Below are 24,033 nucleotides of genomic sequence, written 5' to 3'. Positions count from 1 at the left end.
TAGATTCACATTGAAGACCTCAAAACTATGAATTAAGACATGTGGAATGAAATACTTAAAAAAAGTGTGAAACAACTGAGAATATGTCTTATATTCTAGGTTCTTCAAAGTAGCCACCTTTTGCTTTCATTACTGCTTTGCACACTCTTGGCATTCTCTTGATGAGCTTCAAGAGGTAGTCACCGGAAATGGTCTTCCAACAGTCTTGAAGGAGTTCCCAGAGATGCTTAGCACTTGTTGGCCCTTATGCCTTCACTCTGCGGTCCAGTTCACACCCGAACCATCTCGATTGGGTTCAGGTCTGGTGACTGTGGAGGCCAGGTCATCTGGGGTAGCACCCCATCACTCTCCTTCTTAGTCAAATAGCCCTTACACAGCCTGGATGCGTGTTTGGGGTCATTGTCCTGTTGAAAAATAAATGATGGTCCAACTAAACGCAAACCGGATGGAATAGCATGCCACTACAAGATGCTGTGGTAGCCATGCTGGTTCCGTATGCCTTCAATTTTGAATAAATCCCCAACAGTGTCACCAGCAAAGCACCCCCACACCATCACACCTCCTCCTCCATGCTTCATGATGGGAACCAGGCATGTAGAGTCCATCCGTTCACCTTTTCTACAAAGACACGGTGGTTGGATCCAAAGATCTCAAATTTGGACTCATCAGACCAAAGCACAGATTTCCACTGGTCTAATGTCCATTCCTTGTGTTGTTTAGCACAAACAAGTCTCTTCTGCTTGTTGCCTGTCCTTAGCAGTGGTTTCCTAGCAGCTATTTTACCATGAAGGCCTGCTGCACAAAGTCTCCTCTTAATAGTGGTTCTAGAGATGAGAAGGTGTGTCCAAACTTTTAGTCTGTACTGTACATACATACACCGTGCCTTGCGAAAGTATTCGGCCCCTTTGAATTTTTCAACCTTTTCCCACATTTCAGGCTTCAAACAAAGATAAAAATGTTAATGTTATGGTGAAGAATCAACAATAAGTGGGACACAATTGTGAAGTCAAACAAAATGTATTGCTTATTTTAAACTTTTATAAAAAATAATAAACTGAAAATTGGGGCGTGCAATATTATTTGGCCCCTTTAAGTTAATACTTTGTAGCGCCACCTTTTGCTGCGATTACAGCTGTAAGTCTCTTGGGGTATGTCTCTATCAGTTTTGCACATCGAGAGACTGAAATTCTTGCCCATTCTTCCTTTGCAAACAGCTCAAGCTGAGTGAGGTTGGATGGAGAGTGTTTGTGAACAGCAGTCTTCAGCTCTTTCCACAGATTCTCGATTGCATTCAGGTCTGGACTTTGACTTGGCCATTCTAACACCTGGAAACGTTTATTTGTGAACTATTCCATTGTAGATTCTGCTTTATGTTTTGGATCATTGTCTTGTTGAAAGATAAATCTCCATCCCAGTCTCAGGTCTTTTGCAGACTCCAACAGGTTTTCTTCACGAATGGTCCCGTATTTGGCTCCATCCATCTTCCCATCAATTTTAAACATCCTCCCTGTCCCTGCTGAAGAAAAACAGGCCCAAACCATGAGGCTGCCACCACCATGTTTGACAGTGGGGATGGTGTGTTCAGGGTGATGAGCTGTGTTGCTTTTACGCCAAAAATATTGTTTGGCATTGTGCCCAAAACGTTTGATTTTGGTTTCATCTGACCAGAGCACCTTCTTCCACATGTTTGGTGTGTCTCCCAGGTGGCTTGTGACAAACTTTAAACTACACTTTTTATGGATATCTTTGAGAAATGGCTTTCTTTTTGCCACTCTTCCATAAAAACCATATTTGTGCAGTGTACGACTAATTGTTGTCCTATGGAAAGACTCTCCCACCTCAGCTTTACACAGAACACAGACTTTCACAGAGCAGGTGCATTTATAAGGAGACTTGATTACACATAGGTGAATTATATTTATCATCATCAGTCATTTAGGACAACATTGGATCATTCACAGATCCTCAATGAACTTCTAGAGTGAGTTTGCTGCACTGAACGTAAGGGGGCTGAATAATATTGCACGCCCCAATTTTCAGTGTATTCTTTTTTTATAAAAGTTTAAAAAAAGCAATACATTTCATTCAACTTCACAATTGTGTCCCAGTTGTTGTTGATTGTTTACCATAATATTAACATTTTTAACTTTATGTCTGAAGCCTAAAATGTGGGAAAAGGTTGAAAAATTCAAGGGGGCCGAATACTTTCGCAAGACACAGTATGTATATTATATATACATAAATATATATATATATCTATAAAATAAATATAAAGCTCAGTGTATGTGTGTATGTCCGCTAAAGGAATCCGCACCGTCGCATGTACAATCACGAAATTTTGCACAGACACTCCATGTGACTCAGAGAATGTCATAGACTATGTTTGGGTGGGAAAATTTAACCCCGTCCTTTCCAGTTACTCTACAAAAATCCTGCAGCTATTAAACTGAATGGAGCTGGGAGCTCCAGGCTATAAATAGCAACTGTCAGTGGTTGCTATAGGAACAAAATAAACGGTTAGGATACGAAGCTTATATGTGAGGTAAAAAGATGTCGGTGGTGAGACGTATAGAGAAAGATAGAGACAGACGGGCAAAAAGACAGACGGGCAAAGAGACAGAGCGGGCAAAGAGACAAACCGGGAAAGAGACAGCCGGGCAAAAAGACAGCCGGGCAAAAAGACAGCCGGGCAAAAAGACAGCCGGGCAAAGAGACAGCCGGGCAAAGAGACAGAGCGGGCAAAGAGACAGAGCGGGCAAAGAGACAGAGCGGAAAAGAGACAGACCAGGAAAGAGACAGACCGGGAAAGAGACAGACCGGGAAAGAGACAGACCGGGCAAAGAGACAGCCGGGCAAAGAGACAGCCAGACAAAGAGACAGCCGGGCAAAGAGACAGCCGGGCAAAGAGAGAGACAGCCGGGCAAAGAGACAGCCGGGCAAAGAGACAGAGAGAGACAGACAGATAGACTGATGCACATACAGACAGAGATAGAAACGGACAGACAAGGAAAAAGACAGACAGCGAAACTGACAGACAGCGACACACAGACAGAGACTGGGAGAGAGACAGAGAGACAGTTACTATCCCGGGCAACGCCCGGATACTACAGCTATAGATATATATATTATTGAGTGTTAGGTACTGTCCCAATTTGGGTACACCTTGTCACAGTGGGCTGGATTTACACTTTTTTGACCAAAAATAGTGTTTACTAAGTACCCTATGTTAATTCATATGCACTATGCTTTTATTTAGTTACAGCAGGGTATACGTCCATATTATTTTCATCTTGAGTTTTCAGAGACTGAGTAAGCTCCGTAATCAGTGGTGACATTATTCAGGTTATTTGCAGTCATAGGTGGAGGACCGTGGGAACCTCAGCTGGAATTGTAAATCACCTGAGTGACGCCACCACTGATTGTGCGGCTCACTCAGTCTGTGCCTGAACTTCACAGTGGGCGTCATGTTCCATGGCTGCTTAAGTCAAGATACACTATATCTACCCCATTTTCCTGATTTATGCACTCAGTGATTCCATCATAGAAGAAAATTAGATTAGTCTGGCATGACTTGTTTGCTACAAACCCATGCTGGCTCTTGTTAATTACCATATTCTTATCCAAGTACTTACCTACATGCTGTTTAATAATTTGCTCAAAGATCTTTCCTGGAATAGAAGTAAGGCTCACTGGCCTGTAATTTTCTGGCTCCAACTTCTTACCTGTTTTGAAGATATCAACATTTGTCCTTCTCCAATCTTATGAGACTTCTCCTGTTCTCCAAAATATTTCTTGTATTAATGTGCCCATCTTTGTCCCTTTCTTGTAGTAATATACTTATCATTGTCCCCTTCATGTAGTAATGTGCACATCCTTGTCCCCATCTTGTATTAATGTCCCTATCCTGGTCCTCATGTTATAGTAATGTACACATCCTGGTTCTCTTCTTGTAGTAATATCCCCGTCCTGGTACCCATCTGGTAGTAATGTCCCTTCCTGGTCCTTATCTTGTAGTAATGCCCCATCCTGGTCCCCTTTTGTAGTAATGTCCGCATCTTATAGTAATTTGCCCATCCTGTAGTAATGTTCCTGATTGTACTGTTCTTCTCATACACATAAAAAACAACAGAATTCTCACCTATCCTTGGTTCCCTAGGCATCCTCTTTTCTGCACATGCAGCCTGTAGAAACCCTAGATCCCTTGATGATTGCGGCCTGGTCCAGGGGGGGTCCCCACCATCAAAGCTTTATTTCAGTTGATGCAAATTCAATTGAAATGTATTGCTGGTGCCTCATAGAGACACGCTCTCTGCACAACTATACCAATGGCAGCCGCCGGACAATCAGAGGCCAGCAGCTGATGTCAGCAATACATTTCAACTGAACTGAAATAAAGCTCTGATGTCAGAAACCCTCTGGACCAGAGAATGATTGCCAAGAGATCTACGGAACCTGTGGGCTACATGAAGCAGCCACAGGGACTGCATTAATAATAATAATAAGTTTTATTTCTATAGCGCCAACATATTCCGCAGCGATTTACAATTAAGAGGGGACATGTACAGACAATATGAGACAATACAAAATAACAAAATTAAGATACCAGGAGGAGTGAGGGTCCTGCTCGTAAGCTTACATTCTATGAGGAAAAAGGGGAGACACAAAAGGTGAATGGGGGGAGAAAAGCTTACCATTGTGTTTGAGGCCCCTGATCTACAGAACACAGCTGAGTTTCTGCTTATGATCATGACAGTTTCCCAATCTTTGAATACAATGTATGTTTCCATGTAGTGATTCAAGCACAGATTTTTAAAACAGTGAGGAACTGATAGACAATATTGTGTAGAAAATTGCATACATTGTTATTTGTATAGCACTCTAGAATTAAAAGTGCTTTAAAATAAACCTCATCCAGAAACACACGTCTGCAAATGGGCTATATGATTTGGCTTCTCATTCTAAATTAGGTGGTAGGGTTCGGTAAAGGGTCAATTTCATACCTTCCAGCCGTCCCGGATTCAGCGTGACTGTCCCGATTTGAGAGCTCACTCCTGCAGTTCCCTGCTCTTGTCCCAACTCCTCCTCTCAGTTCAGTGAATAAAGTAACTCAAAACAAGCAGTGCATAAATGAAATCCTCTTCTGCTCTGGTTTCCCGGGAAGAGACTGGAACTCATGAGCTTGTGGTGAGTGATTTGTGACTGCCTACACCATGAGACAGATGAGGATTTGGTAATCTTGACCTGTATTGCAGGCAGAGAAACAAGAAGCACTTACTCAGCTACATAAACATATAGATAGCCTCAGCTACATAAACATATAGATAGCTATATACTGCATCTCTATTTTGGTAAAGGAAGAAGTTAGAGTATTTCATTCCTATAAAACTACTATACAGAAATGAAAAAAAAAACTACAATGTACTTTTTCACTCCCCCCTTGGGATCAAACTAGCAGCTTCCAAACATATCATAACAGCCCTAGCTGTCAGGCTCTGCTGACATCAGAGAGAGGATTTTATATAAATTAATGACTTCATAGCAGATTACACAGGACATAGAGATCCATTGTACAGAACAGCATCTCTATGTCCTGTATTCTAAAGGGAGAGTAAAAGATTTTTTTTTTCTTGTAATAAAATTATTAAAAATAATAATAAAAAAAGAATACAGTGGAACCTTGGTTTACGACAACAATCGGTTCTGTGAGTGTGCTTGTAAACCATGTTACTCATCTAGCAAATCAAAATTCCTATAGGAAATAATTGAAACTCAGCCAATTCATTCCACAACTTGTAGCAATGTCCCATCCTGGTCCCCTATTGTGCCATTCGACACACGCACAAACACGCACAAACACACACACACACACACACACACACATACACACACATACACACACATACACACACATACACACACACACACACACATTTTGCACACCTATCCCACTTTCACTCGGCAACCTTTTCCCTGGTTCTTGTAGTCCGCAGGTATGTGGACTAGGTAACCATTGCGACTGATGCAGCGATGCCAGGATTGGGAAATATCTTAATAATATTAACGTTCCATGTGTTTTTTTTCCATACATTACTGATTGTTTAAGAATCTTTTGGGCTACTATCAAGCTAATTCCCTCCGTATTGCTTACCCACATGCTATGTTAAAATGCTCCCTTCCCATGCTGGATTTTTTCATTCCCTACAACAACCTTGGGACATAGTGTGTATTTAGTGAGTACTTGAATCAGAAACCTAACCTAGTGTGCGTAAAGAATTCCACTTTCTCATTAACATTGTTTCTCAGTGTAAAGGCCGCTTTACACGCAACGACATCGCTAACGAGATATCGCTGGGGTCACGGAATTCGTGACGCACATCCAGCCTCGTTAGCGACGTTGTTGCATGTGACATCTACGAGCGACCGCTAACGTTAAAAAATACTCACCTAATCGCCGATCGTTGACACGTCGTTCCTTTCCCAAATATTGTTGCTCATTTTGGACGCAGGTTGTTCGTCGTTCCTGAGGCAGCACACATCGCTACGTGTGACACCCCGGGAACGACGAACAACAGCATTCCTGCGTCTTCCAGCAATGAGGTGGGCGTGTCGTTAATGCAGCTGGTCTCCGCCCCTCCGCTACTATTGGACGCCTGCCGTGAGACGTCGCTGTGACGGCGCACAAACCTACCCCTTAAAAAAGAGGTTGTTCGACGCCCACAGCGACGTCGCTGGGAAGGTAAGTATGTGTGACGCGTACCGGCGATATTGTTCGCCATGGGCAGCGATTTGCCCGTGACGCACAAACGACGGGGGCGGGTGCGATCGCTAGCGGCATCACTAGTGATGTCGCTGCGTGTAAAGCAGCCTTAAGGCCTAAGACACACGGCATGAAAATCGGAGCGAGTGGAACGCGATAAAACATTTCATTCCACTCGGACCAATATTAGCCTATGTCCCAGCACCCATAAGCGATTATTTTCTCAGCCCTAATCGCACCGAGAAAACAATCGCAGCATGCTGTGGGTGCAATGCGATCCTTGTTTCTCTCGCACCCATTCAAGTCTATGGGGCGAGAAAAATATCGCACTGCACTGGCGTTATACCGGTGTAATGTGAGTGCAGGGCGAGAATGGCAATAGCCGGCAACGGAGGAGAGAGGGAGATAAATCCCTCCCTATCCTCCACAGCGCCGGCCCTCCCCTCCTCAGCGCCGGCCCTCCCCTCCTCAGCGCTGGCCCGCTCTCCGCAGCTGTGGTCCGATCGCACCTCAGTCGCAATGACACTCGGCTCTGCTGTGCTGCCAGAGTGAGCCGAGTGTTATGCGAGGATTGCAGTAGTCCCCCGTGTGGCCCCAGCCTAACCCTATGCATTAGTATAAGTGGTGATAACTTGTGAATTAATACTAATGGTGTAATATCTTACATTGTTTATATCTGATTATAGATGCTAACCTGCTATTTGTTTCGTATAAACATAATTGGAGATTTTGTACAGCGTTTCGATTAGGGGGTAACCTAGTATTGTTCACATTTTATGTGGGTTCCCTCATGTATTATTGATTGCGTATGATATTTTTTGGGGTTGGCTTATAATGCCTTGTGAGGATTTTTAAATGTTTGTATGTCTGCCCTGTTGTGTGCTGTTTCTCTTTGAGCCGTAACGTTATGCACTATACTTGTAATAAAGTTTTCCACTTTTTCAATTATTGACTTGTTGGTGATCCCTATAGGGTATACTTCTTTTTTTCCTTTTTGACATAACTTAGTTTAGTGTGTATACCAGGAGATCCCGATAGGTGGTGCCCTTCTTATATCAAAGTCAGTCCTGAGCTGGAGGGTCTCGCTGTCGGATCACTGTTACCGAATAATGAAGTAAAGAAAGCCCAAAGACGACGGTGTAGCAGCATTTTTATTTTGGATTTCAATCTACTTTTTTTTTCCCCATTCTTCTGTACATTATATGGTAAAGTAAATGGTGTCATTAAAAACTACAACTTGTCCTACTAACAACAATCCTCAGTACGGCAAAGTCACCGGAGAAAGACATTATACACTCCGTGCTGCAGCTCAGCTCCTAGTGAAGTGAATAGAAACTGAGCTGCAGTACCCAGAATGGCCACTACACAATCACAGCTCTCCACGTCTGGCTGAACACAGATCGGTGGTGGAGCTGGGCCGGCTCCAGGTTTTTGAGGGCCCCGGGCGAAAGAGTCTGAGTGGCCCTATGCACACACAGACACAGATACGTATACATACAGGCAAACGTACAAATATACATTTGAAGATAAATTCACAAAAATATATGAAAGTAGACAAATCTATACACAGTCATATACACTGACATACACAGACACACATCATACATGCACACACCATACATTAGAGATATGATTAATATGGGGAAGCCGGCAGCAGCCTCACTCACATCCCTCGCTTGTCTCTATCCAGCTCTGGCCAGGCATGTGGCTGTGCAGGCTCCTGCATGATGGCCATTCACAGTGCACACTGTCACTGCTGTATATAGATCACAGAAGGGGCTGGGGGCTACACAATATACATCACAGGAGGGGCTAAGGGCATAGACATTACTGGGGGGTATACATAATATTGGGGGGGCATAACATCACTGGGGGGCATAGATGTGTTACTGGAGTGACATACAGCTCTGGGGGGCATACACATTACTGAGGTGGGTGGCATAGAGCTTTGGGGAGCCCATACAGCTTTGGAGGGCCGCACATACAGTTCTTGGGGGGGCGAATATACAGCTTTGGGGGAGCTGCACATATAGCTCTGGGGGAGCTGCATATATAGCTCTGGGGGGCATACACATTATTGTGATGGGTGCAATAGAGTTCTGGGGGAATGCACTTACAGCTCTAGGGGGCCGCACATACAGCTCTGATGGGCCCATAGAGTTTCTGGGGTGCTGGACATACAGCTCTGGGGTCCGCACATACGAATCTGGGGGGCCACAGATACAGCTCTGGGGGGCATACACATTACTGGGGTGGGTGGCATAGAGCTCTGGGAAGCCCGGAAATATAGCTCTGGGGGGCCCATACAGTTCTGAAGGGCCGCACATATGAATCTGAGGGGTCGCATATATGAATCTGAGGGGCTGCACATATGAATCTGGGGGGCAGCCCATACATCTCTGGGGGGCCTATACATCTCTGGGGGGGGGCACTCACAGCTCAGGATGAGGGCCCATACAGCTCGGGGGGGCCATACAGATCAGGAGGGGGTGGTGGAACATACAGTTCAGGTGGATGGGGGCCATTTAGCGTGAGAGGGGATTGGCTGTGCTGGGGCTACGCTGGCTGGCGCTGCGGCTCCTCTTCATCTGTGGAACTGGAGCACACCATGCGCTCCAACCACAGATGAACTTCAATGCAGGTGCAAGCAGCGCTTATCAGTGAACGCTGTGTGCCAGTGTGGATTAAAGGGCCAGCAGCTAGGAAAATGTGGCTGCCTGCACGAGCACTGCAGTCCCCAGAACTCAGCCCGGAGCAGGGCTGTGGAGTCGGTAAACCAAACCTTCGATTCCGACTCCTCAATTTCTCTTGCACCGACTCCGACATATATTGCTTATAGTTAGGTGAAAAATTTATTGTAATACATGAACATGTGTATGTGAACATCAGACATTTAATAATTTTTATGATACAATAATCAAGATATTTGGATAGAACATAAGATATATTTATTGGAATACAACTTTAGAAGACAAACTGTAATAAATTGTAAATATGTAATACACTATGTAATATACAGTAGATTACATATATATCTTGTGTGTGTATATATATATATATATATATATATATATATATATATATATATAAAAATATAATTGATTACATATTGTATTACACATTTACAATTTATTAGTTTTTTGTGTTCTAAAGTTGTATCCAATAAATATACTTTATGTTCTATCTAAATATCTTGATTATTGTATCATAAAAATGATTAAATGTCTGATGTTCACATTGTACTACAATACATTTTTCACTTAAATATAAGCATTATACTAAATGTTATTATTTAGTAAAATATTCAGCACATTCTGCATTGCACTACTGTCCCCAATTTATTATATATTTTAGGAGTCGGAGTCTGTGCATTTTATACCGACTCCGACTCCACCAAAATGAGCTCCAACTCCGACTCCGACTCAGACTCCACAGCCCTGGCCCGGAGGGCGCAGAACTGATGGCGAGTGGGCCCCCCCGGTTTTCCACCACTTGCCTGGGTGCAGACTAATCTGATATTAATGAACCAGACTGAGTATAAACGTTCAACATCATAAGTCAGGAAGATCACTTTAAATGTATCCTGCAGCTTCAGACTATTATTTAAATTTTAGTCATTTTTTAGATCATGGAGGCGAGGGCTGTTCTACCAGACTGGTTGTGTGAGGGGGGAATCACTGCTCTGTACCTTCTATTCTGCGTAGATGTGATTAGGTTCTCTCATTTCCTCCACCGTCTGATTACTTCTCTCCTTTGCAATTCTTCTTGGCAATACACAGTCCTGGAGTGTTGACTTGTCATCTGCCATAGAGTGACAAAGGGGGGTTAGCTGAGTGCATTCTTCGGTGCGGCAGGAAAAACGGACCCAAAGGTCAAAGCTCCAGAATGGATTCAGGCTCACTTTATGAGAATTCTCCTAAAAATAACTGACTCTGGAGCATCACCAAGATGTCAGAGAAAGCAAGTGCCACCCATAAATGGCCCCAAACCCAGGAAAGCCAGGAAATTTGCAGCCTCATGAACCGAATACTGGAATTTTGACTGTAGTTCGGGCAAAAATAAATTTCTCAAATAGTCCCATAAAATGCTATAAGATAATTCCATATATGACCCTGATTACATTACAGTTCAGTGTCCAGATAGTAGTGCCATACATAGTCTGAATAAGACAGTCATATAGTATCCAAATAATGCAGCCAGTTAGTGTCCACAAAAAATAATAAAATATTTCTCACATAGCATCACTGTCAATTCTGAAATAAAAAGTGCATTCAGTGTCCAAATAATACCGCCATGCATAATAATGAACAGACCCCTGGTGATGTGTAATGTGGTAATAATACGTCCCGCCCTGCAAGCCCATGATTGAGGTGGTGAGGAGACCATATGGGAATATGTGGAGGCACAGAATAGACTGGGTAGTGGGGATGGGGGGGGTATCATGAGAGGACAGTGTGAGGCCATAACAAGGAGGGGATGTGATGAGGGGGCACAGTATACAGACTGGGCAGTATATGGGGACACAGTGTATAGGACAGTGTGAAGACTGGGCTCCGTATGGAAAGGAGAAGGCAGTGTGGAGGGCATGTACCATTAGAGGGACAGTATCTCCGCATGTTTTGTGCAAAGAACACAGCGAGAGGCCATTATTTATTCTGGGGCACAGTGTAGGGCAGATATTTTTATATAGCAGTATTCTAATCATTCTGCTATTTTTAAGGGTATCATGCCAGGATGTGCTGCAGAAGACCAAAGAGGATGGACGTCTGCAGAGACGAGGTGTGGATGGGAAAAGTCATCATGGCGTCAGAACAAGATGAAGAGTAGTAAGAAATGACTCCGATCAGTGACAACGTCATCCATAAGGTATCTGGATGTAAATGTTTATTTGTGATACTGACTAATTCTCATTAGGCTTCAGTCCCACTTATGCATTGCTTTCCATGTGAGAGCATTGGATGCAATATGCTAATGACCCTCGGCTCAAGCTCTGCTCCGAGCGTAAGCTGAGTGTCATCCGACTGTGATCCGATCCTGCAATCGCAAGAGGGAGGGGGCACTTTCACCCTCTTCTCTCCGGCCTGTATCTTCGTACATCGCACTGCACTATGATGACATCCAAGTGCAGTGCGATATTTCACACTCTCCTATAGACTTGTATGGGTGCATGTGAGCTGACACTCGCAGCATGCTGCATTTCTTTTCTCATGCCAATATGTCACGAGAAATCAATTGCAGATGGACACTGCCCCCAAAATTTACACTGGTGCGAGTGCAATCAGATGTTTTATCGGATTGCACTCGTACGTCCAAAATACAAGTGGAACTGAGGCCTTACTGTGGTTCCTGTATGGTCTGCAGTCTGATGATGACTGATAACTTGCAAGTGTCTCCTTACTATTGTTCAAGGGACTCTTGTCATCAGGTTTTTGCTCCCCCATCTGAGAGCAGCATAATGTACAGACAGAGACGCTGATTCCAGCTGTGTCACTGAACTGTCTGCTGTCTCCTCCGCTGCAGATCTAGCAGTTATAGAGCTCATGAATATGCTGGACCATATGCATCACGCCAAGTAGTTCCGTGATGATATAATCACTGATTAATCAGCAGGAGATTATCAAAACTACACCAAGCAGCCTAGTGAGTGACACATCACTGGAATCAGAGTCTCTGCCCCAACATTATGCTGCTCTCAGATTAGGTGTTAAAAACCTGGTGACAGATTCCCTTTAACCCCTTAATGACTGCGGGCGGTAAAATTACGTCCTAGGGTTAATCTCCCGCTGCTGCCGGTGGCAGGAGATCGGAGCACATCACGGAGATGTGTGCCTGCTAGGCACAAGCGGAATCGTTATCCGCCCGTGCTGTTTAACCCCTTAAATGGCGCTGTCAATAAGTGACTGCGCCATTACGATCGTGAGCGCAGCAAACGATTACATACCGCTAATACCGGAAGTCACGTGATGTGACAAGGCTTGATTTTCTTGATTACTCGCGGAATAAGAGGAAACGGAGGGAAGATGTAGGGCAGGCGAAACTGCGACCACGGGAAGACTGGAGCGTCGGAGCCGAGCACTAGCGGGTCTCTCGACCGGGATATGAAGGGATGTACCTTGGCGTTCATCCGAGACGCCATGAGGTCCACATCTGGGAGTCCCCAACGAAGAGTGATCTGATGGAACACTTCGTCGTGGAGGGACCATTCCCCTGCCGCTAGACCCTGTCTGCTGAGAAAGTCTGCGGCCCAGTTGTCTACTCCCTGAATATGGACAGCTGAAATAATGGGAATGTGCATCTCTTCCCAAAGAAGAATCCTGGATACTTCTTTCATCTTAAATATAGGGACCCCCATACAGCAGTATGAAAAGTCATGCTAGACATTGTCTAGCCCAATTTGGTCAGTATGACCATTGCACAGACTCAAATAACCAATATAAGAATAGGAGGACTAGAGTCAAAAAGTGCCAATAAAGTGAATATATTTTATTAAATACAATAAAAAGATGTGCAAACAGCAAAAAAGAGGATAAAAACACATAGGGGTGTGAAGTGCATAATCAGGATCAAAGAAATGAACAGTAATCACAAATGGCCAGTTGGAGTAATACAAATCATGCAATGGGGCATTGTTAGAGCAGGCATAAACAATAAGATATGCAGATAAAGTGCATGTGCAATAATATATGTAGTACCTGCTCAAGCATACCAGGATTGATTAATGGGGCATGATACCATCCAATGAGTATTTACAAAACATTCAAAAACAAAGTGGCCAGTGCATTTTTAAAGTGCATTTTTTAAAGTGACTAATGCATGATCCCAAAAACACAAGAAAGAGGCTCCCCCGTACCCCACCAACGTACGTTTCGCCTAATGAGCGCCGTGCTCAAATTCGGCTTCCTCAGGGAGGGAGAAGGCAGCGCTATGCTCGTTGCAGTCCAGGGGTTTTTTATTATGGGGCGCGCATACACTTCCGCGCACGTCACATCCTGGAGTGACGCGCGCGCACGTCAGCAGCGTCCCGATGGGGGCGGGCCAGCCGTCAGGCGGCAACACGCACGCGCGGGAGCAGGGACGCGTCATCCCACTCCCGCGAGAGCGCGGCAACCAAGGTGACGGCGAGCACGCCCACACCAGGAAGGAACAGACGGGCCGCGCGTGCAGAGGAAAGTGACTAAGTAAACACAGGGCCACAAGGAGATACGCAGCCCAGATGATAACAGCAGTGATGTGAACAGTAAAAGGCATATAATATAAATAGAATCCAGTGTCTTCATATACTTGATGGTTATTAGGGACAGCGTATCCAAAAGGGTAGAAGGGTCCAGGAAGAGAGGAGTGCTTAATCCAAAAGAGGAATACTGGAAGAATATACATAAAAAAACATATGGATTAATGTACACATAAAAGTGTGCACGCCAGATGATGCAGCAAGACTGAGCATAGCATATAAAAAAGAGAGAGGGAAAGCACAAGAGAATAAAACATGATAAAAAGAAGGGAATTTTGTTTACTTACCGTAAATTCCTTTTCTTCTAGCTCCAATTGGGAGACCCAGACAGTGGGTGTATAGCTACTGCCTCTGGAGGCCGCACAAAGAACTACACTTAAAAGTGTAAGGCCCCTCCCCTTCTGGCTATACACCCTCCCGTAGGAGTACGGATTCCTCAGTTTTAGTACCAAAGCAAGAAGGAGGAAAGCCAATAACAGTTTCAAAAACAAATTCAATCCGATAACTAGATCGGAGAACTTAAGAAACAACGTGAACAACATGTGCACCCGAAAAAACGAAACCCTAAAAACAGATAGGGCGGGTGCTGGGTCTCCCAATTGGAGCTAGAAGAAAAGGAATTTACGGTAAGTAAACAAAATTCCCTTCTTCTTTTTCGCTCCTAATTGGGAGACCCAGACAGTGGGACGTCCAAAAGCAGTCCCTGGGTGGGTAAAAAGATACCACATGAACGGGCTGTCATACAGCCTCTTCCTACAGGTGGGCCACCGCCGCCTGAAGGACCCGTCTACCTAGGCTGGCGTCTGCCGAAGCGTAGGTATGCACTTGATAGTGTTTGGTAAACGTGTGCAGACTCGACCAGGTAGCCGCCTGGCACACTTGCTGAGCCGTAGCCTGATGCCTCAACGCCCAGGACGCACCAACGGCTCTGGTAGAATGGGCCTTCAGTCCAGATGGAATCTGAAGCCCAGCAGAACGGTATGTGTGAAGAATTGGTTCCTTGATCCACCGCGCCAGGGTGGATTTGGAAGCTTGCGATCCCTTATGCTGACCAGCGACTAGGACAAAGAGCGCATCCGAACGGCGTAGAGGCGCCGTGCGAGAAATGTAAATCCTGAGTGCTCTCACCAGGTCCAACAGATGTAAACCCTTTTCAAATTGGTGAACTGGATGCGGACACAAAGATGGCAAAGTGATATCCTGATTGAGATGAAAGGAAGAAACCACCTCGGGAGAAAACTCTGGAATTGGACGCAGTACTACCTTGTCTTGGTGAAACACCAGGAAGGGAGATTTGCAAGATAACGCCGCCAGCTCGGACACTCTTCGAAGAGATGTGACCGCTACAAGAAAAACTACCTTTTGTGAAAGCCGAGAAAGGGGAACCTCTTTCAAGGGCTCGAAAGGCGGCTTTTGAAGAGCAAGGAGAACCTTGTTCAGATCCCAGGGTTCCAATGGCCGTCTGTAAGGAGGAACGATATGACAAACTCCTTGGAGAAACGTGCGTACTTTAGAAAGCTGTGCCAAGCGCTTCTGAAAGAATACGGATAACGCGGAGACTTGACCCTTAAGCGAGCTAAGGGACAAACCTTTTTCCAACCCAGACTGCAGGAAGGAAAGAAAGATTGGCAATGCAAATGGCCAGGGAGAAAACCCTTGAGCCAAGCACCACGCTAAGAATATCTTCCACGTCCTGTGATAGATCTTAGCTGAGGATGGTTTTCTAGCCTGTCTCATTGTGGCAACAACTCCCTGAGATAAACCTGAGGCCGCTAGGATCCAGGACTCAATGGCCACACAGTCAGGTTCAGGGCCGCAGAATTCAGATGGAAAAACGGCCCTTGAGACAGCAGATCTGGACGGTCTGGTAGTGCCCACGGTTGGCCTACCGTGAGATGCCACAGATCCGGGTACCACGACCTTCTTGGCCAATTTGGAGCGACGAGTATGGCTCGCTGGCAGTCGGACTTGATTTTCCGGAGAACTCTGGGTAACAATGCTAGAGGTGGGAACACATAGGGGAGTCGGAATTGCGACCAATCCTGAACCAAGGCGTCTGCCGCCAGCGCTCGGTGATCGTGAGACCGTGCCATGAAAACTGGGACCTTGTTGTTGTGCCGTGACGCCATCAGATCGACGTCCGGCGACCCCCAGCGGCAACAGATCTGTTGAAACACGTCCGGGTGAAGGGACCATTCTCCTGCGTCCATGCCCTGGCGACTGAGAAAGTCCGCTTCCCAGTTTTCCACGCCTGGGATGTGAACTGCAGATATGGTGGACGCTCTGCTTTCCACCCACGTCAAAATCCGCTGGACTTCTTGAAAAGCTTGGCGACTGCGTGTTCCCCCTTGGTGGTTGATGTACGCCACCGCCGTGGAATTGTCCGACTGAATCCGAATCTGCTTGCCTTCCAGCCATTGTTGGAAGGCTCGCAGGGCAAGATAGATTGCTCTGATTTCCAGAACATTGATCTGCAAGGTGGACTCTTCCTGAGTCCACGTCCCCTGAGCCCTGTGGTGGAGAAACACCGCTCCCCACCCTGATAGGCTCGCATCTGTCGTGACCACTGCCCAGGACGGGGGAAGGAACGACTTTCCCTGTGACAATGAGTTGGGGAGAAGCCACCAACGTAGAGAGTCCCTGGCAGTCTGAGAGAGGGAGACAGTCCTGTCGAGGGACGTCGATTTCCCATCCCATTGGCGCAGAATGTCCCATTGGAGAGGGCGCAGATGAAACTGCGCGAACGGGACTGCCTCCATTGCTGCTACCATCTTTCCTAGGAAATGCATGAGGCGCCTCAGTGAGTGCGACTGGCTCTGAAGGAGAGATTGCACTCCAGTCCGTAGTGAGCACTGCTTGTCCAGTGGAAGCCTCACTATCGCTGATAGAGTATGAAACTCCATGCCAAGATAAGTCAGAGATTGGGTCGGGGTTAGATGAGACTTTGGAAAGTTGATAATCCACCCGAAAGTCTGGAGAGTGTCTAGCGCCACCTTCAGACTGTGTTGGCATGCTTCTTGAGAGGATGCCTTTATAAGCAGGTCGTCTAGATACGGGATGACCGAGTGACCCTGCGAGTGCAGAACAGCTACTACTGCTGCCATGACTTTGGTGAAGACCCGGGGGGCTGTTGCCAGACCGAAGGGTAACGCTACGAACTGTAGGTGCTCGTCGTGTATGACGAAACGTAGGAAACGCTGATGCTCTGGTGCAATCGGCACGTGGAGATACGCATCTTTGATGTCTATTGATGCTAGAAAATCTCCCTGAGACATTGAGGCTATGACGGAGCGTAGGGATTCCATCCGGAACCTCCTGACTTTTACGTGTCTGTTGAGCAACTTCAGATCCAGGACGGGACGATACGATCCGTCCTTTTTTGGGACCACAAACAGATTGGAGTAAAAACCGTGACCCTGTTCCTGAAGAGGGACGGAGGTCACCACCCCTTCCGCCTTTAGAGCGGCCACCGCCTGCAACAGAGCATCGGCTCGGTCTGGTGGTGGAGAAGTTCGGAAGAAACGAGTTGGCGGACGAGAACTGAACTCTATCCTGTACCCGTGAGATAGAATATCTCTCACCCAACGGTCCTTGACGCTTGCTAGCCAAATGTCGCCAAAGTGGGACAGCCTCCCACCGACCGCGGGTGTGGGCATCGGAGACCGCAAGTCAAGAGGACGTCGTTTTGGCAACGGTTCCTCCGGCTGGTCTTTTTGGGCGTGACTGAGACCTCCAAGAATTTGAACGTCTCTGGTCCTTTTGAGTCTTTTTTGACGAGGCGAATTGGGACCTGCCCTGTCCTCGAAAGGACCGATAACCAGACTGACCCCTCCTCTGTTGGGGCTTGTTTTGTCTGTGTTGCGGTAAGGAAGAGTCCTTACCCTTGGAGTGTTTGATGATTTCATCCAAACGCTCTCCAAACAATCGGTCACGAGAAAAAGGCAAATTGGTTAAGCACTTCTTGGAATGAGAATCTGCTTTCCAATGTCTCAACCACAGAGCCCTACGCAAAACAACTGAGTTGGCTGACGCCACTGCCGTGCGGCTTGTAGCGTCCAGAACAGCATTAATCGCGTACGACGCGAATGCTGCCATTTGCGAGGTCAATGGTGCTACCTGCGGGGCAAATGCACGTGTGACTGAGTCGACTCGCGCAAGCCCGGCCGTGATAGCTTGGAGTGCCCATACGGCCGCAAAAGAAGGCGCTAATGACGCTCCAATCGCTTCATAGATGGATTTCAGCCAGAGCTCCATCTGCCTGTCAGTGGCATCTTTAAGTGCCGCTCCATCTTCAACAGCAACCAAGGATCTAGCTGCAAGCCTGGAAATTGGAGGATCCACTTTTGGACACTGGGTCCAACCCTTGACCACTTCAGAGGGAAAAGGGTAGCGTGTATCTTTAAGTCGTTTAGGAAAACGCCTTTCAGGATAAGCGTGGGGTTTCTGGATTGCGTCTCTGAAGTCAGCGTGGTCCAGAAAAGTGCTTAATGTACGCTTAGGGTATCTGAAATGGATTCTCTCGTGCTGCGAAGCTGACTCCTCTACAGGAGGAGCTGGTGGGGAAATATTCAACATCTTATTGATGTTAAATATAAGATCATTAACTATGGCGTCACCATCTGGTGTATCTAGATTGAGAGCGGTCCCAGGATCAGAATCCTGATCAGTTACGTCCGCCTCATCACCCATAGATTCATCCCGCTGGGATCCAGACCATTGAGATGAATGTGAAGGCCCGTCATAACGAGCCCGCTTAGGCTGCCCGGGGCCATCGTCCGAGTCAGAGTCTTCACCCTGAGGTGTAGATGCCCGTCCCGGAGCTAGGAGCTGAGGGGGACCAGGGGGCAATACATGCACAGTGTCCGTGGTCTGAAGTACAGGCCTAGCTCGCAATGTGTCAAGAATTTGTGACATAGTGAGAGACATTCTGTCAGCAAAAGCTGCAAACTCAGTTCCTGTCACCTGGACAGCATTCACAGGTGGTACACCCTGGGACACGTCCAGCAGAGGTCCCGACTGTGCAAGCGCCGCAGGGGCCGAGCACTGCACACAATGGGGGTCCGTGGAGCCTGCCGGTAGAAAAGTCCCACATGCGGTGCAGGAAGCATATAATGTCTGTGCCTTGGCACCCTTGCGTTTTACGGGCGACATGCTGCTGGCTCTCTGCATGTGAGAGAGTCTATAGCCAAAGGGCGACCAGCGCTATGTAATACCAAGTATTTGTAGAAACAAAATACTAAGAATACTACGAGCACAAGAGGGGGTGAGCCCTGAGGGCTGCTTACCGCCCGCTGAACAGCGGGTAAGAGGCTGCAGAATGCCTTGTCTGGGTCTCCCCGGCTCCCCTCTGCAGCTCAGCGTGTCAGCAAGAATGGCTGCCGGCTTATGTGGAGAGGGGCGGTCCGTGGGAGTTCCCCAACAAAAGTGCGGGAACAGTGTCCCCTCTGTGCTGACTGTGAGGGCTGGAGTATGTAAAAACGACTCCAGCCCTCAGCGCTGATGCACTGGCCAGCGTCCCGCCCCTCTCCTGACTGGCAGGTCTGGGGGCGGGAACGAACGAAAGCAGGCCGCAAAAGCCGGGGACTCGAGTTATCAGCGCGGCCGCCGTAAAAGCGCGGGCCGCGCTGAAGTCCCCGGCGCACTACAAGTGCCAGCCGCGCCGCTGTTCCAGCGGCCGGCGCGACCGAGTCTAGACGTGGGCAGCGTCCCGCCCCTCTCCTGACTGGCAGGTCTGGGGGCGGGAACGAACGGAAGCAGGCCGCAAAAGCCGGGGACTGTAGTTATCAGCGCGGCCGCCGTAAAAGCGCAGGCCGCGCTGAAGTCCCCGGCGCACTACAAGTGCCAGCCGTGCCGCAGTCCCAGCGGCCGGCGCGGCCGATTCCCATAAGTGTGCCTGCTTCAGCTAAGCTGAATGAGGCCATGGCACAGGCGCCGCAGCGCTGATGTCCCCCGGCGCACTACAACACCCAGCATGCTGCGGTGTGAGCGCCAAATGCACGGGGACACAGAGTACCTTAAGGAAGCAGGGCCATGTCCCTGATGTACTCCGCTCCATCCAGCATCTTCTCCAGGGGCTGTAGATGGAGCACGGTCTCAGTGCCTGGAGACCGGTAAATCCCACTTCACCCAGAGCCCTGTAAAAAGGGATGGGGAAGGAATCAGCATGTGGGCTCCTGCCGCCGTACCCGCAATGGGTACCTCAACCTTACAAACACCTCCGACATAAGTGGGGTGAGAAGGGAGCATGCTGGGAGTCTGTATAGACCCTCTTTTCTTCCATCCGACATAGTCAGCAGCTGCTGCTGACTAAAAACAATGGAGCTATGCGTGCGTGTCTGACCTCCTTGCGCACAAAGCTAAAACTGAGGAATCCGTACTCCTACGGGAGGGTGTATAGCCAGAAGGGGAGGGGCCTTACACTTTTAAGTGTAGTTCTTTGTGCGGCCTCCAGAGGCAGTAGCTATACACCCACTGTCTGGGTCTCCCAATTAGGAGCGAAAAAGAAATAGAAATAAATAAAAACACACAAACCCTAAAAATAATAAATGAAAATCAATCCTGGTGATACGGGAATTCAAGCACGTTTAGAGGAACGGAGCAAAACTCAGTGTCTCATTAAGTCCCTTTGGGACCAGCGTGTCCAGACGGTGGATCCAACGAGCCTCACATTGGGCAAGTATTTTTTTGAGATTCCCACCTCTGGACCCGCTGCTCACCATGTCAATGCCCCGCACCTCCAATAATGCAGAATTACAATTGTGGTGGATCTTGAAATGCCGGGGTAACGTTTTGAGCAGTGTGATGTCCGTGGCAGATTTTGCTGCCTCAATGTCACGGACATGCTCCCTGACCCTAATGCGGAGCTCACGGGAAGTGAGCCCCACATAGATCAGGGAGCATGGGCACACAGCAAAATATACCACATGTGTGGATCCACATGCTATATATTTCCTGATTTGAAATGTTTGTGCCCTGTCGGACGAGAAGAAAGTCGTGCATCGGACTACATTTCTGCAGGCCAAACAGTGGCCACACTTGTAGCAGCCCGTGATTGGACCTCTGGAGCCAAATGGATTACGGGCGGGAGGGACATAATGGCTAGCCACTAGGATGTCCCGTAGGTTTTTAGCCCGGCGGGCTGCAACCAATGGAGTATGTGGTAGAAAATCTGAGAGCACAGGATCCGATAGGAGCACCGGCCAGTGCTTATTTAGGATGCCTCTCATAGTGCTCCACTCATGGTTGAAGGTGCCAATAAAGCGTAGTTCAGGCTCTGGGGGACCCTGCCTGGGCTTATATGAGAGCAACTGAGGTCTAGGGGTGTTCCTAGCACGAAGGTAACCCTTTTTGATGGACCGATTGCTGTAGCCTCGGTCCCGGAAGCCGCGCTGGAGATCGGCAGACTGATTTTCAAAGGTGGTGTCTGACGAGCAAATCCGCCTCATCCTGAGGAACTGGCCAGTCGGCACGGCCCGGATGGTGGAGGGGGTATGTGCAGAGGAAGCATGCAGCAGTGCGTTGACTGACGTTTCTTTCCTGTGGACGTCGGTCTGGATGGTTCGTTCAGAACCGACTGAGATTTTAATGTCCAGAAAGTCAACGCAACTGCTGCTATGCTTATGCGTTAATTTGATGTTGAAGATGTTATTATTAAGTTCCCCCATAAATGTCTCAAGTTGCTCCACAGTGCCCTGCCAAAAAATCAAAATATCGTCGATATACCTTAGCCAGCACTGCACATGAGCGCCAGCCCCCGCACCATCGTCACCAAAGACCAACCTCTCCCAGAAACCCAGGAAGAGGTTGGCGTACGAAGGCGCGCAGGCCGCGCCCATCGCAGTGCCGCGCCCCTGAAGGTAATACCGATCGTTGAAAATAAAGAAATTATGAGTAAGGGCAAAGTGGAGCAATTCAAGAATAAAATCCCCCATCCTGCCGCATCGACTGTCCATCCCCAGGAAAAAACGGACTGCTGCCAGACCATCCGCATGTCGGATGCATGTATACAGACTCTCCACGTCGACAGTAACCAATAATACATCATGTTCCACAAAGATGCCGTCAATCCTGTTGAGGACGTCCGTCGTGTCCTTGACATACGAGGGGAGTGTCTCAACCAAAGGTTTAAGGTGAAAGTCAATTAATTTACAAATGGGTTCACACAACCCCTCGATGCCGGACACGATAGGACGCCCCGGAGGATTGACGGGATCTTTGTGGATTTTTGGCAAAAAATACAAAGTTGGAATTTTAGGTGTCTTATTGGAGAGTCCGTCATACATCCTCTGGTCTATAATGCCTTTCTCCAGCGCCGCCTCCAGAATATGGGTCAGTTCTTTAGAGTATGCAGCTAAGGGGCTACAAGTAAGCCTCGTGTAGGTATCCCTATCCCTCAGTTGCCTCATTGCCTCTTTTTCATATTTATCTACTGCCCAGATCACGACGTTGCCCCCCTTGTCCGCCGCTTTGATGATGACATCCTTATAGGAACGAAGTTCCTCTAATGCAGCCCGTTGTCTGTGTGTGAGGTTGTCCCTAGTCCTTCTGGTTGGAATTTTTTTGAAGTCACTAGTGACCAACCTCACAAATATATCCAGCGCTGGGCAGAGGGACAAGGGGGGGAATTTAGTAGATCTAGGCAGTAATGAGTCAGGAAACACACCTGTATTTGTGACTGTCTGTTCACGTAAGAGGTCCTCCAAAGCCCGAAGCGCCTCTCTTTCCACAGGGTCCATGGAACTGTCCACCTCCGTGCCTTTCTTATGATGGAAACGTTTAAGAAGTACCTTTCTGGCGAAGAGGTTAACGTCTTTTACCGCTGTGAAAAGATGGAAACCATTGGTCGGTGAAAAAGACAATCCCATTGAAAGGACCTCAATCTGGGCATCTGTGAGCACATGATCAGAAAGGTTAACAATTTGGAGATGGTTGTGGTTGTCAACATACTTGTAAGGTTTTTTCCATGTGGAGTGTTGTTTACGACGGTCTTTAACCCGGGCACCGACACTCTCATCCACATCAAGTGTGCCCCCAGATGCCTCAGACGAAGATCCTTCACCGGAAACCATGGAGCGTGCGGAAGGAGACCGGTCCCTGTATGGGGCCCTGGGCCGTGAGCCCCGACGTCCTCTGGAAAAACCAGAGTGCCATTTGTAGGCACTATGTGAGGCATAGTCTGCAGTGTCCCTATTAAATTTCCGAAGTTTGTAGTCCTTCGTCTCCTTCTCAATTTTAAAAAGCTCCCCCTCAATATCTTCATTAATTTTGGACAACTGCTCAGACGTACATTTCTCCTTAAGAGATTTTTCTAATGTCTCCAAATCAGATTCCATAGTTGTCAAGGACCGACTATTATGGTCTTTAAGTAGTGTCAAAAAACCTTTCGAGCAGGTCTGGGCCAGATCCTCCCACCTATCCCTGAAGTCGTCATCTTCAATGGGAAAGGACGGGAAGATCTGAACCCTCAGACCCCGAGGGACCATATCTTTTTCAATATATCTAATCAGAAGTGCCCGGTTCCATGACAACCGCAATCTTTTTTTGAGGAGGTCCCTGTATCTGGAGACAAGAATTTCTTGGGGGCACGTATCATCACCAGGTAGATTAGTGTCGCTGGATTTGCACAAAAGGTCGTCAAATCTATTATTCCACGCACGATCACGTGCTCTGAAGTCCATGATTGCCTTAAGGGAGACTGTGGAAAACACAGAAAGCAAACAGGTTAAATATAGGGACCCCCATACAGCAGTATGAAAAGTCATGCTAGACATTGTCTAGCCCAATTTGGTCAGTATGACCATTGCACAGACTCAAATAACCAATATAAGAATAGGAGGACTAGAGTAAAAAAGTGCCAATAAAGTGAATATATTTTATTAAATACAATAAAAAGATGTGCAAACAGCAAAAAAGAGGATAAAAACACATAGGGGTGTGAAGTGCATAATCAGGATCAAAGAAATGAACAGTAATCACAAATGGCCAGTTGGAGTAATACAAATCATGCAATGGGGCATTGTTAGAGCAGGCATAAACAATAAGATAT

At 47.2% G+C, this 24,033-nt stretch overlaps 1 long non-coding RNA gene across 1 annotated transcript in view; it reads right to left on the bottom strand.

The window, feature by feature from the left end:
* LOC142293868 (uncharacterized) overlaps positions 1 to 24,033 on the bottom strand; it is a 90,507-nt gene that overhangs the window by 58,223 nt on the left and 8,251 nt on the right. Inside the window, exons 2-3 of the long non-coding RNA XR_012751296.1 lie at positions 10,446 to 10,558; positions 5,001 to 5,241 (exon numbers count right to left, since the gene is read on the bottom strand). This is a non-coding gene — a long non-coding RNA (uncharacterized LOC142293868). The remainder of the gene's footprint in view (positions 1 to 5,000; positions 5,242 to 10,445; positions 10,559 to 24,033) is intronic.

The sequence above is a fragment of the Anomaloglossus baeobatrachus genome, chromosome 1 (assembly GCF_048569485.1).
Source record: "Anomaloglossus baeobatrachus isolate aAnoBae1 chromosome 1, aAnoBae1.hap1, whole genome shotgun sequence".
NCBI lineage: Eukaryota > Metazoa > Chordata > Amphibia > Anura > Aromobatidae > Anomaloglossus > Anomaloglossus baeobatrachus.
This window is presented reverse-complemented; position numbering and strand designations above follow the sequence as displayed.